Here is a 13,923-nt window from a genome sequence, read left to right as displayed (position 1 = left end):
TTTCATTTATGTTAATATGGGCACACCTGTTTCTTGGTGTTAGCATTTCCTTGGTTAACGCATCTTTGAAACAACATTTAACTGAATTTTGTGTTGTTACCCCATGTGAGAGTTGCTCTCTTTTAATGGAGACTTCAACCAAATTACATGAAATTGCGAGCATTGGTATATTTGGATTTATTTTGTCCATATGCTTGTACTTTTTACTTACTCTACTTTCTTGTTGTTTCTATTCTTCCTTTCGTTCCTTATTGTTGTTCGGTTAATCAGTATTTTAGGTGCTGTTTCCTTTTTTCTTCTTTTAGTAGTGTTGCATTTATACATCCTATTTTTATTCTTCCAGCATTTACCTTTCATTTTTTTTCAGCAGAAGAAAGCAGTTTATTCCAATGATGTGTGATTGTCAACTGATTTTATCTTGGTTTTTTTTTGTCATTGTTACCTTTAATTTTAACTAAGTTGAAGTCACACAGATATTTTCTCCTTGTGAAAAACTAACATTAATAGGTTTGACCAAATTCCTCTTTAACTACCTTCCCAATCCCAGTCCTCGCTCAAAAGGTAATGACTGTATTTACATTTGAAACATATTCTACCAAAAAATGTTTTTTTAAAAAGAAACATGTTCTACCAACTTTTCCCATGAATTTCATTACATAAATTTGCATATATCTTGTATATGTGTATGTGTGTGTGTGTGTATCCACAAAAAATTGTATTTTCTGCTATTCTATTTCTTGATATTTCTCATGAAGGAACAGTTGAATAGGCGGGCAAAGATATATGTGAAAAAAGTTTGCATAACCATATTGGAAGTACTTATTGGAAACATCCTAAATATGCATCAATAGGGGAGAGGATTGGTTAAATAGATTGTGGTACATCCATACATTATAGCAAAAAAATATGTACTATATTCTTAAATCCATTGACATAAGAAGATGACTAAAATATATTCTAAAATGAAATAAATCTGCTTACAAACACACACACACACACACACACACACACACACAATTTACCAAAATAGTATGGTGATTATCTCTGATGGCTACGATTTCAGATGATTTTACGGTCTTCTTTAATATTTTATATTGATCAAATTTTTCTACAATCAGCATATACAGATGTTACACTTTTGAAAATATATTGAAAATGTATTCCCCCCCCAAAATAAATTTTAACATAGATGCTCTGAGAATTTCCATCATGTTTATCTAAAGGCTTCTCTTCCTCCCCAGCAGGTGACCTTGGATGCCTGGAAAAGCCTCTGCCCCAGTTATAGAAGCAGTCCCTAGAAAACTTGGGGAAGATGAAAGAGGACTAGCTGCATGTGCTACACATACTAAAAAATTCAAGCTGTAAATATTTAAGTGTCATTTTGCATGTTATTTATATATTTGCTCAGCTGTCTGTACTTATGTTTGCTGTACCCTAGATGTGCTTTTCTATGTTTTGCCTTAAATAATGTTCTCCTGGGAGAGAACCAGTCTGTAAAGTCCTTCCTGTAGAATGCCAAGAGAGCATTTCAAGCAACTGGATATCTGAGCAATTATCTTGACATTGTTAATAAAGATCAATAATTATTTCAAGCACTAATTAGTGCAAGGAGTGTTCTTGATGTCATTACAAGTCTATCTCACAACAGTTTAAAATCTCCTACATCTAGTATAACATCTCTCTCACGGGAATTATACCTGAGATTGTACAGTTCGATTCCACAATCATTTCTTTACCACCTCCTATGAAACACCAGGTATCGTTGCAAAAATGAGTAGGCTAAGCCGTCATGTTCACAGTCAAATGCAGGTTGAATTCAAGCTAATCAAAACTGATCAATATTTAACATGTGACCATTTGCCAGTCCTTCTGAAAGAGGAAAGGTACTGACCAGATGATATGTAGCTCTATTTTTCACATGGATGATGAAACCAAGGACAGTTTCCATTCTCTAAGAGGGTAGAAAGGCTCTCAGGAAGAGTTTTTCCCCATTTTAAGGACTTAAAGGGGAAACAGGCTGCCAGACACGCCGCGTGATGTGTATGCAGAGGGGCATGACTTCTACCCGAGATTTTCTACCTCCAAGAACGGAGCTGTTTTTCTTGGGAATGGCTAGGAGTCTGTACTAAGAGTTCTTATCAGGACCACAGCAGCATGGCAGTGTAACCCTGCAGGAATGTCAGGGGGGCAGGAGGAGAGATCGTGATGGGCTCCTTCATTTCCTTGCAACCTAGGGAGTGACTGGAAATCGTTTTGAAAGACAGGCTTGTGCTCAGGGGATGGAGACATCCAAGTTTTACGTATCCTGACCTGCGATGGTACACCCTGAATGTTGAGCTAAGCTAATGTACCATGCCTCCTGAGGATGCCAACAACACCAGATCATACTCTTCAGCACGGTGTGCGCACGTGTGTGTATATGTGTATGTGTAACCAACTATACGCACACAAAGGTATTTTCTGTGACTCTTTTCTCTTTCTAGGAATAGATATAGAGATTTGATTTCTGGGAATGGATATAGATACTGTTGGCAGGGAGCAAGGATATGTGCCGGCATGGAGGGGATCCCACGAGATCTACCCTGTAACTCCAAGTAATAGGGACAGGTCGTTATAGAGCAAAGGAGCCTAAGTGTTATTACTATTATTTTTACATTTCTCAGAAAGTCTCTACAACCTCTCTACTCCAGCTCTCCGTGTTGGATCACTCTATCAGATGTAATGGCTCCAGATTGCGGACTGAAAACAGAAGCCACTGGCCCCCAGCAGGGGCAGAGGATATGCCAGGCCTGGATGAGAAGCACAGGTCTCCCAATCTGGGACCAAAACCTCTCTTTCACTGTAGCTTCATGCTTAGGATTCCACAACCCCTTCCCTTTTTTTCCTCCCTAAATAAGAGACTGCTCTTCCCATTTTGCAGATGAGAAAAATGAGGTCCAGACCTAGCAGCCACACCCAAGCGTTTGTGACTAGGCCAGTGCTTGGAGCTCAGGGGAAACCACTAACTGCGGATACCATGACAACAAGAGCTGTCTCTTGCATTCTCAGTTCAATCCCTGGAAAAGAAATGACAACATTCTTCTTGTGAACACAGAGTAACTGTACCGAAGACTTCCGACTCATGTCCCATTCTCTTCACTCCTTGCCTGGCCCAAGCCAGACCCCCTTCCCTCCCCACAGATCTTAGATTCTCCACCTGCTCCCTCATCATCTTCAAGTGTGTTCTGTGAAATAAAATGAAACAGAGTAGGATCTTGCTAGTGGAGCCGTGGTGAGGGCAGGGCCCGTCCCTTCCACAGAAGGTGAGGACAAAACAAGACAAAGTCCACATGTCCAGGAATTCATATGCTAGACCCGTGCAGTCTGGTGTGGCAGCCACTGGCCACGTGCAGCTATTGAGCGCTTGGGATGTGCGAAGTGCAACAGAAAGACTACGTTTTTTTGTATTTCAATTAATTTTAATTCAATTTTAAAACTGACCATTTGGTTTGGTTATTGGAAAGCATAAGTATGTACGAAGCAACTGAGGTTTGTAACTCTACTTCTTCAATCATAACCATTATGAAATCTAAATACAGATCAAGTATTTCCGATGAAAATGTAGTGTCTAAACTCAGATGTGCTCTGAATATAAAATACACAGCAGAGTTGGAAGACTTAGCAGGAGGAAAATGTACAATAGCTCATTAATAATTTTGATATTGATGCATGTTGAAATGAACATACATACTTTAGATATATTGTGTGCAATAAAATTGTATCATTAAAATTAATTTCACCTGGTTCTTCTTTTTACATTTTTTTTAATGTGGCTACTGGGAAACTGTAAATTACATATCGTATTTCTGTTGGTTCTCTGCTCTAGATGTTTAATGTTCCTGGGGATAATGCTGGAGAGGGGATATCCTGGTCCAGGGGCCTATTCATCACTTGCCCTCTCATATTGCTACAAGGTCCCTCCAGAACACTTTCCAATCCTCTCTTTCTGAATTACTGGTTTAATGTTACTCCCATTGTGAATACGCACTTGCCCTCATCCCTACCCACCGGCAGCATTCTCTCTCCTCTGTCCTGCCCCCCTCCTTCTCTCCTCTGCCTGGCTGTGGGAAAACCCATTCCGACTGCGAAGAGTTCTTCTCTCCCTTTCCATTTCTGTCTCATCCCTTAACACCACCTTCTCTGACTTTTTCTGACGACCGCCATCTCTTGAAACTACTTCATTAGAGGTCAAGGTCTTAACAAGAGGTCGGCTTCCTTAGAGGTCTTGCAAGAAGGTCAGAGGGAGAGGCCGTCACAGGCTTGCTCAGGCCTCTCTCCTTCCATATTGCTCTGCCTCTCCTCCCTAACGCTGGTGCTGGCTGTTCATGCCCTCTGTCCTCACCCCCTCGACTTCACGCTCCCCTTCTCTCTTGACCTCCCCCCCCCATCTCAGGTCAGATTTCTGGAAAACGGACTCTGCATGGAGATGGAGAATTGCTGGTAGGAGGTCTTGGGAAATAGCCTTGGGAACAAAACGCCTGTAAGAAAGTGAGGATGTGGGACTGGACAGAGAGTGAACTTTAACCCAGGTGCAGTTTCCACGGAGGCCTCCGCTGATCCCTTGGGAAGCTCTGGAGCTAGAATAGCCCTTCAGGGTCCTCCAGTATGAAAGCAAGCGGATGTGCCTTTGTATCCCTGCATCAACTAATCGGACCAGATGCCCCCAAGGAGGGGCAATGTGGCTTATACTCACTATCCTGAAATGATTCTCTCCAAAGTCTCGCAAAGATCTCTTCAGCTCCAAGTCTAACCTGTTTTCTTGGGTGCCCTCCTCATCGGTGTCCTTGTAGCCCAGGCTTCTCCTGGATCTGGGCATTCTGCACAAGTGCTGGCCCTCCTGGATGATGTCAGTTTCTTTCACTGGCTCCTTTTCGAGCTTTGACCTGGGCTCTGTCCTCAGCCCGGCCCTCTCTACATTGTCCAAACTCCCTCCATCTTGTGTTCCCTCTGCTTCACAGCACTCCAGGTCTTCCTCCAGACTTCCACACTCAAAGCACCAGCATGGTCCTTCTTCAGACCCCCTCGCTACCCCTCCATCTATGACACACAGGGCAAGCTCTGTGGAGGCCCCCGTCCGCTGCATCTTCCACATTCACCCCCATTTCAGGCCTGCCCCTCACAGGGACCACTGCAGTCACCTCCTGCGACCTCCACCTGGTCCGCTCTGCTGATTTTTGCTCTGGTGCTACGCTTCTGTCAGCAATCCCTGCTTCCAAAGGCTTTCCTGACCTAGCGCCCCTGGTAAATGGGTAACCTTGCTTGCTGCAGTCAAGTTTCAGAAGAACGTGGGTGGATAAGCGCAGGCCTTTGTTACTTTGAGAAATAATATGCTGCACAGGTAGAAGAGAGCCAGTTCTCTGCTTCGCACCTGTTCTCAGCCAGGGCATGGCCTGTCCTGTGTCTACTCTTCCTCTTTTCTCCAGTCTGGGAGGAGGTCTCGAGGCTTCCTGGGCCCAAGACACAGAAAGCCAAGCCCATGGTCCAGAGGGCTCTCGCTGGGACAGGGCACTGATGGGAGGCTTCCTTATATATAGGGTGTAGGCAGAGGGAGAGGGGCGGCTCTTTGGGATCAGAGGGGCTTGTCCCTAGAGTCCCTGGGAGCCCCCACAGGCCAATGTCTCCCGGGACCTGAGCCACGCACCAACCCAGGGGAAGAAAGCAAGACCTGAGAGAGCCCCCCCACCCCCACCCCGGGGCTGGGAAAGAAGGAGCCCGGGAGCCGCGGGCAGACAGGAGGTTTGTGAGCCTCCCCTCCCCTCCCCGCAAGGATCCCCGGGCAACCACACAGCTGCCCCTAACTCCGACTTAATTGGCTCTGTGAGCTCCGAATTGAAGAGAGGCCAACTCCCAAACAAAGACGCGGCCCAGCTCAGGGCTTCTGGGGAGGCCAGCCCGGCCGGGAGGAAGGGAGCCTGGGACTCGGAGGGGGGCGAGCCGGGAGGGTGGGCGCTCGGGAAGCGGGGCGGGGCGGACCGGCAGGAAGTGCCCGGGGTGCTGGGCTGGAGCCGGGCCGCCCGCACGCTGACGCTCTCCCGCTGGGAGGGCCCGGAGCGCCGCCGCGCCTCCCGAGGCTCCCGCTCCCGTCGCTGCGTGCGGAGCCCGGCGGCCCGAGGAGCCCGGTAAGTGCGGGGGGCGGCGGAGCAGCGCGCGGCGCTCGGGAGGGCCCGGGCCGGGGCGGGGGCGAGGCGGCGGGCCGGTCGCGCCCCCACCTCCCTCCCCCTGCCGCGCGGCCCGCCGTGCTGAGCCGGACGGTGGTCGTGCCTGGGCGGGCGGGGGCCAGCCAACTCTGGGTGCGCAGTGGGGGCGGGAGGCCTCGGGTCCCACTGGGGGGACACGGGCGCGCACTGGGCTCTGCGGGGGGTCGCAGCGTTTGTGTGTCCCTAATTATACTCTTGAGTCCTGAGTCTGCCTTTCTGCCCTTAGAGCCTTGGGAGAGGGCTCTGGGCTTCTGAGTGCCTCTTGCCGCCCAGCGTGCTCGGTGCCTGTCTCTCCTCAAAATGTCATTTTCTTTGTCCACCCGGATTCTGGTAGCTGGCTCTTAGGCATAAGCCCAGGGTGACCGGTCCAGAGTAATCCTAGCTAGAATTGTATAGGGCTTGTCTCAGTCCCCCATGCAAAGCAGAGTTTGCTAAATGCTGGCAGCTGGTGTGGCTTCTGTGTCCCATGGGGACACATCTGTGTATTTGTGGGGACATGGCTATGCAGGCCCCATCACCTGTGTTTACCTGTCCAATCCTGCAGGTGCAGTTGGCCGGTTTGGTATGGGAAGAAGGAAGATGTGGATGGCTCTAGGGTGTATTGTTTTCCCAGTGTTATGTTCAGTATTGATAAGAGTGAACTGGCTGAAAATATGAAAATATGAAAGGAAGGAGGGGTCAATGGGGTTGGACAAGAGAGCATCTCACCTTAGGTCTAAATTGCTACAGATCTCTCCAGCATGTGGGCACACAGTATGAGGCAGGGATAGCAAGGAGAGAAGAGGCAGCTTCTAGAAACCCTCCTTAGTACACTCCAGGGCATAAGATGTAGGTGGAGGGGAGCGAGGGAATGAGTGTGGTATTAAACCAGGGTGGATACTCTGTGTTTAATCTGTGAGCAGCTTGATGATAGCTACCTTTGGAGTCTGGAGCCCTGGGTTTGAATCAGAATTCAGTGGTTGTTATTATGTTACTAGTGATGTTCCCTGCACAGGTCTCTCGGGGGCTCAGTTGCTTGTGTGCAAAATGGGATTTAGAACTGCTGTCCTGGGGCGCCTGGGTGGCTCAGCCTGTAAGCGTCTGCCCTCGGCTCAGGTCATGATCCCAGGGTCCTGGGATCGAGCCCCGCTTCGGGCTCCCTGCTCAGCGGAGGGCCTGCTTCTCCCTCTCCCACTCCCCCCGCTTGTGTTCCTTCTCTCGCTGCGTCTCTCTCTGTCAAATAAATAAAGTAAAATCTTAAAAAAAAGAACTGCTGTCCTGCCTACCTCAGGTGGTACTACTGGAGGCTGAAATTGGCTAATGCCTGGGAAAGTGCTGGGACAGCCTTAGGCTCGAAGGGCAAAGGGCAAATGCTGGGCTCATGGGGCGGAGCCTGAGGCTTGGGGAACACTTTGAGGGCCTGGAGCTATTTGGCTGGGGTTAGTAAGGGGAGCAATTTGCATACTGCTTCCCTTGATATTCAGCAGGAGCGTGTGCCTAGAGCCCAGCTTTGGACTCTTGGTGTGTTTGATCCGTACAGACCTTGCGGTGCCAGAGGTTTCCTATGAAAGCCTTCTACAGCCCAGGAGGAAAACTGGCTTGGCTGGCGTTTAAGTTGTGTAACCCTAGAGCAGCTTGACTTTCCAGGGAGCCTTCCTCCGGGTGAGCCGCCATCTTGCTTTTATCTTCATGCCCCCAACAGAAGCAGTCAAGAGCCCTTTCCACAGTTTGAAGCCAGGGATATAAGAGAGGAGGAAGTTTTCCCGAGCAACGTCATGGGTGTGGGATGGCAACTGCATGGTGCTGTCTTCTGGGGTACAGAGCCAGACTCAAACCAGCTGAGGAGGTCTGAGAGGGCACCGAGAGTCATGACAGGCGGCCCTGAACGCCAGGGTGGGCGTGGGGTTTTGTGGGCACTTGGATATCCCCCGTCGGAGAGCCTTATTTGCATGTAGTAGCTGTGTAGTAAACACTGCGAAAGGAAAAAGAGCACTGGCCAGGGGGCCTGGAAACCCAGGGTCAAGTCCTGGCTCGGCTCTCAACCTGTGTGTCCTGGGGAACGTCACTTTACCTCTTTGGGTCAGCTTCCTCACTGGTCAAAATCAGGGCATCTGTCCAACCAGTTGTTCTGCCCTCTGCTCAGGTTTTACTGCCTCAAAGAGGCATTTCTGCGATCCCCCATCTAAAGTAGCTTCCTCCTGGGCCACAAGCTCATTGCCCGGATCTGGTTCTTTCATAGCACTTACCATCGTCTGAACTTAGCTCTGCTATCTCCAGCCATACTGGAAGATTCTGGAGAGCAGGGCCCTCCCCCGGTCCTCCTACCTGCTGGCTCACCAGCCCCTGGAACGTAGTAGGTACTCAGAAAAGGTTGTGTCGGTGATTGAGCGAATAACTGAATAAGCAGGGAACGGTGGCATGCTTTTCAAACTGTGCTCCTAGGAGCTTTTGAGGGAGGAGCAAGGCCCATAAGCAGGGCCATGGGTCCCTCACTCCAACAGCTGGGGGTTAATCTGAGTTATGGGCTGGCGTCCAGGTAGGATTTCCTTGGAAGGAAGGGCCCTCCCACTAAGATAAAACTGGAAAACCATTGTATCAGAAGACGCCGAGGGGCCTTTTCAAGTCCAAGTTGAAATAATAGTCCTGCAGCTGGAAATAGTGCAGGCTCGGCCCTCAAGGAGGACCAACGGCAGTGATTCAGACACTCACATCCCACAGATCACTTCTGCTTGGCCAGGGGAGTCGTCACAGGGTTGTTTTTTCGCAACCGGTTTAATTTCCTGAATTTTTGGAGAAGGTTAATATGAAGATGATTTTGCACACAGTCCAGCAACCAGCGGTCCATGGGAACTCTGAACTATGTTGGAGATGAACAGGAGGGGACACTGACTATCTGCAAAGTGGATAAGCCACACTCTGATTGAGAGCTGCCTGTTCAGGGTGACCGTGTCTACGTCATCATCCGGAGGTGTGTTGCCAGGAGAACTGTCCAGATGTGCCTCCTGCCCAGTAGATGTCCACTAAGCATGCTTTATTCTTGAGTAGCTGGCAGTGGGAAGGAGCCCTCTCTCTGAGCCATTCCTGAGCCTAGAAGACAGCGATGTGATGGCACCCCCTGACCCGCATTTACAGCAGCCTTGGCAGCCCCAAGGTTGTCTCTTCCTGTAAATCCGTTTGCAGGTGGCACTGTGGCTCCCATATCAGCACTGTGTGCCCAGGTTTTTGGCACAGAATCCAGGTTGACCACCACCTTTGTTAAACCCCGTAGGAGTTAGTATAAGACATGTATACTCTAATATAGTTATATAACACATAATATATATATATATGTAATTATGTAAGATACATTAATGTCGTATGGTATATAATATGTAATATATAACATAACATGCTAAATATATGCTATTAATATATAAATACATATTATATAATTACATATTATAGTATATACTGTTAGTATTATATACTATATATACTATTACTATTATATATTATTTATAGTACTATATATTATATACTATTATTTTATTATTATTTATATTACTATATACAATTATTATATAGTACATAATAGTAATATATAGTATCTAATCGTGTGTGTGTATATATATGTATATATAGTATGTACTAAGAGTATATAACATGTAATGGTAATATTATATATTAATAGCACACCCCTTAATGGAGAAGGAGGTTCAGTTGTTTCATTGAGTTGTTTTGGGGGGATGGCTGAGGGGGGAGACTATGGAAAGAAGTGGAAAGGAGAGAGGGAACACAGACACCCCTGGTAATTCCTGCCGACCATTGACCTTGCTTCTTGTAGCAGTCCCTGCCCTGGCTGACCCCCGTGGGCTCCCGGGTTCATGAGATTTGTGCTTAGAAGGGCATGCACTGCAGAGGTGAAGGGGAGGGCTGATCAATATGCACAAATTCACCCAGAGCCTCCTCTGAGCCTCCAGGCCTCAGAATACCTAAAGACCTGGCCCCTGACCTCAAGCATCTAGTTGTGGGGAGATTAAAGTCACTCCCAGGAAGAGAGGAGAAAACAGTTGAGGGCACACTGCTGGGGTGGCTCTCACCTGAGCTGGAGCTGGAGCTCAGGAAACGAAGGAAAACCGGTGCAGGAAAACCGGTGTGGTGGGACTTGGCGGGGGAAGGGCAGAGAGCCCAGCTCCAGGTCAGGTACTCCAGCCTGGAATCGGGGCCCTGCCCCTTCCTTCTGAGTGGCCCTCCGTGTGCTATGTGACCTCACTGAGCTTCAGTTCCTCTTCTGCCAACCAAAGAAAGGAGTTCTACCTCCCAGCTGGCCTGGGTACCAATGGATGGCAGAGTTAAGTCCAGAAAGCCCAAATCCGGAGAGGGGCACCGAGCGCCCAGGTGTGGGCTGACCAAGGTGAGCACTCTGGACAAGGGTTCGCAGTGACAAGGGGGGCCTGCCAGGTGGTGACTGCTGCACCACGCGTCCTGAGTGCCAGTCATCGGGGGTATTCCCCGGGGCCAGCCAACCACCCTTTTTCTTCTCTGGCTGTCTTTCCCCCTGGCCGTTCTGCTCTCCACACAACTGCGGGCAGGATGCAGCTGGACTTACGCAGCTCCCTCCCACCTCATTGCCCTGTGTACGTATCAGCTCTTCTTAAAGGCTTAAGGGGTTTTACTGCAAAATGCCAAGAATTCAAGAATTGAGGCTGTTACAGAGGTTCAGGAAATGTTAAAGGAAATTGCTCTGATGGTCCCTGATCCATTTTGAAGTAGTTAAGTTTTGAACTAAAGTAGAGTTCCCTGACCCTCTTTGATGGCAGACAGCAGGGGAGAACCCCGCAGTGGTTCTCACCTGTGTCCTGACTTCTAGATTGTTCTTCTTATTATTATTTGAACAGGGATCTCATGTTTTGAAAGATTTTTGTCAGCCACACTTCCCTGTAAATGAAAATTAAATTTGTTTCTCCATTGGAAACAATTAATCAGACCATAAAAGTGGTAGTGATTTCACTACCCAGTGTCTACTTCTCCCCTTTCTATCATTTACATTTTTAAAAGATCAGTTTAGGGACACCTGGGTGGCTCAGTCAGTTAAGTGTCTGCCTTCCACTCAGATCATGATCCCAGGATCCTGGGATCAAGCCCCGCATCGGGCTCCCTGCTCGGCGGGAAGCCTGCTTCTCTCTCTCTCCCACTCCCCCTGCTTGTGCTCTCTCTCTCTCTCTCTGCTTGTGTCTGTCAAATAAATGAATAAAATCTTAAAAAAAAATCAATTTAGACCATTTAACCAACAGATTCTAGTGTGTTGAAAGGCTCAGAAGAGAAAAGAACAAAGAACAGGATTGGGCTGGTGGTGTCCAGTTTGAGGTTTGGAACAGATTGCAAAATTATAAAAAGTTTTCCATTATCCTGTTTGATCATGTAGGTGTGGTCACTAGCCTCTGAAGCTTTTTTTGACAGGCAAAGGCCCACCTTTCTCTAAGTGCTCGTGAAAAGTTGTAAAGACATTTCTCTCTCAGACCCTCCTTCTGCAGACAAGTACTACGGTTCTGACCCTTGGAAAACAATGTCCTATACTATGGCTTCAGGGTTATATTCCTCACCACTGCGTGAGGATAGAAATTTACGTTTATTGACTTTTTATCCCTGGCAACTAGCACCAAGCTGGGCAAACAGTGGGAGTTCAGTCAGTGTCCACAGAATAGATATTTCAGGAGGGAGCTTATCAGCCATCAGTGAGATTGTGCCTCAGGGAGAAGTACCTCAATGAGGGCTGGCTACATAATTTGTCGGACCCAGTGCAAAATGAAATTGTGGACCCCTGGCTCAAAAAGCAGGAAGAAGTGTCATTGAAAGTACTAAAATGTAAAGCCTTTTCCTGTCTTCCGTGGTCTCTTTCTTGACTTGTCACGGTGGGTTTTATTTGCTACTCAGTGGCATTCTAAGTAAAGAGAAATTAAAATTTTCATTTTATTTTAGTTTTAATTATTAGCATGAATTTACTAATTCATCTTGATATCATGCAGTGCCAGCTTTAAATGCAAGTAGGGGCACCTTGGCTGGCTCAGTTGGAAGAGTGTGCGACTCTTGATCTCAGGGTCCTAGGATTGAGCCCCACGTTAAGTGTAGGGATTACTTAAATAAATAAAACAAAATAAAAGCAAGTATATGAGCATTTAACTCATATGTAGAATCACCAAAATCACACAGTCATATGTCCTAGCTCATGTTTTGTTCTTCTTAACATTGGAAATGATGCACAAAATGACCTCGATGTTTTTATTTCCCTTCTTGATACGTGCACCTTCTGTCAACACACTGTCACACCCCACTTTCAGCCTAAGGGAAAGAAAGGGCTGAAAGGAAAAGCAACCATGCCCAACATGGACACGGGCTTCACTTCCCTGCTGTCCATCATTTTCAGCTTGAGGAGATGACTAATACAGGAAGTGCCACAAATAGGGAAGGACAGGGTATCATAGGGGTCCTTGGTTGCTGGTGTTTCTTACAATGCATCGCTTGCTTTCTGCACTTGAATCCAGCTTTGGTTCCAGCAGAGAACCTGACCTCCCTGGGCCATCAGCACCCCCTTGCTCCATGAGAAACCGAACACCTTACCTTGTAATCACTTTGAGACTCCTTGAGCACCACGCCCGGAGGACCCCCAGGAATTCTGTGCTCATGGGGCATCGAGGATCAAATGATATCAGCAAGGAACAGTGGACACACACACACACTGTGCATTTCTGTCTGCTCACAGTCATGCCCACCGTCCCATGGGGCTTCACTTACAAAACACAAGCTCAAAGATAAAATTATTAAAAATCCCGGGATGCCAACAGCAGCACATTAAACCAATCGCAAGGCCCTCCTCAGCACGGGGCACTGTGAGTCTACTCAGGGAGCCTGCTCGGGAAGCCAGCTGGGCTTCAACCCTTGACCTTCCATTTTGGTCCCATATTTAGATGGTTCTGGTCCACTTGGGGTAGAACACGTCCTTTAAACGAGTGGGCCATTCAAGTGCCCTCAGATTCCAGTTAGTCATTTAGATCTTTGGAAAATAGCAAAGGCTTCCATCTCCTTATCCAGGTCTCCATTCTTCTGCTTTAAATCATTTACATTTTTAAAAAGTCAGCTTGGATCATTTACTCACAGGTTCTAGTGTGTTTAAGAAGCTCAAAAGAAAGGAACAAAGGACAGGGGTAGAGGGGGGCATGGCCCATTTTGTCTGAGGGTTGGAATGCATCAGAAAGCAAAAAGCTTCTAGGAGTTCTTATGTCTGTTCAAAGACGTTGGCTAGCTTGTTCTAGGCATGACCATTTTTATACCGAAACCCAGCAGATGGTTTGGGATGGGGAAGGGTGTGGCTTAGTTAGCAAGGGAGGAGGTGCCCTTCAGGTGACTCCACGTTTTGGGGTGCTTTTTGCACACAGAGAGGTTTAGGGAAGCCAAGCCTTCCAGAAGAAATAAGTCCCTCTCTCTGTGGGGAGAGAGGTAAGGCAGGGAGACAGGAAGTTAGGACTAGAGCCAGAATGAAATACTCAGAAAGCAATTAACACCTTCTGATAGCTTGCTGCCGGCTAAGGGCTTTTCAGTGGGCTGGAAACCTCAAGTTCCCGGCGAGTTCTAGGAAGCAAGTACTAGTACCATGAACTGAAAAAGGAGTTCTTTCCTCTTTTCTTTCTCTTTCTCTCTTTCTCTCTCTTTCTCTTTCTCTTTCTCTTTCTCT

At 47.6% G+C, this 13,923-nt stretch overlaps 1 protein-coding gene across 3 annotated transcripts in view; it reads left to right on the top strand.

Annotated features, from left to right (window-relative positions):
- Window positions 1-5,847: 5,847 nt before the first annotated feature.
- Window positions 5,848-13,923, top strand: part of TSPAN11 (tetraspanin 11) — a 72,887-nt gene continuing 64,811 nt past the window's right edge. The window contains exon 1 of one of the 3 annotated variants that reach the window (XM_073887018.1): window positions 5,848-6,158. The gene's annotated coding sequence lies outside the window, so the exon portion shown is untranslated. The remainder of the gene's footprint in view (window positions 6,159-13,923) is intronic. The other 2 variants (XM_025851834.2, XM_025851833.2) reach the window with 2 other exon arrangements.

The sequence above is a fragment of the Callorhinus ursinus genome, unplaced genomic scaffold (assembly GCF_003265705.2).
Source record: "Callorhinus ursinus isolate GAN/ISIS: 27379988/994484 unplaced genomic scaffold, GSC_fseal_2.0 scaffold74, whole genome shotgun sequence".
NCBI lineage: Eukaryota > Metazoa > Chordata > Mammalia > Carnivora > Otariidae > Callorhinus > Callorhinus ursinus.
Note: the sequence above shows the minus strand (reverse complement) of the source record. Positions and strands in the feature narration are given on the sequence as shown.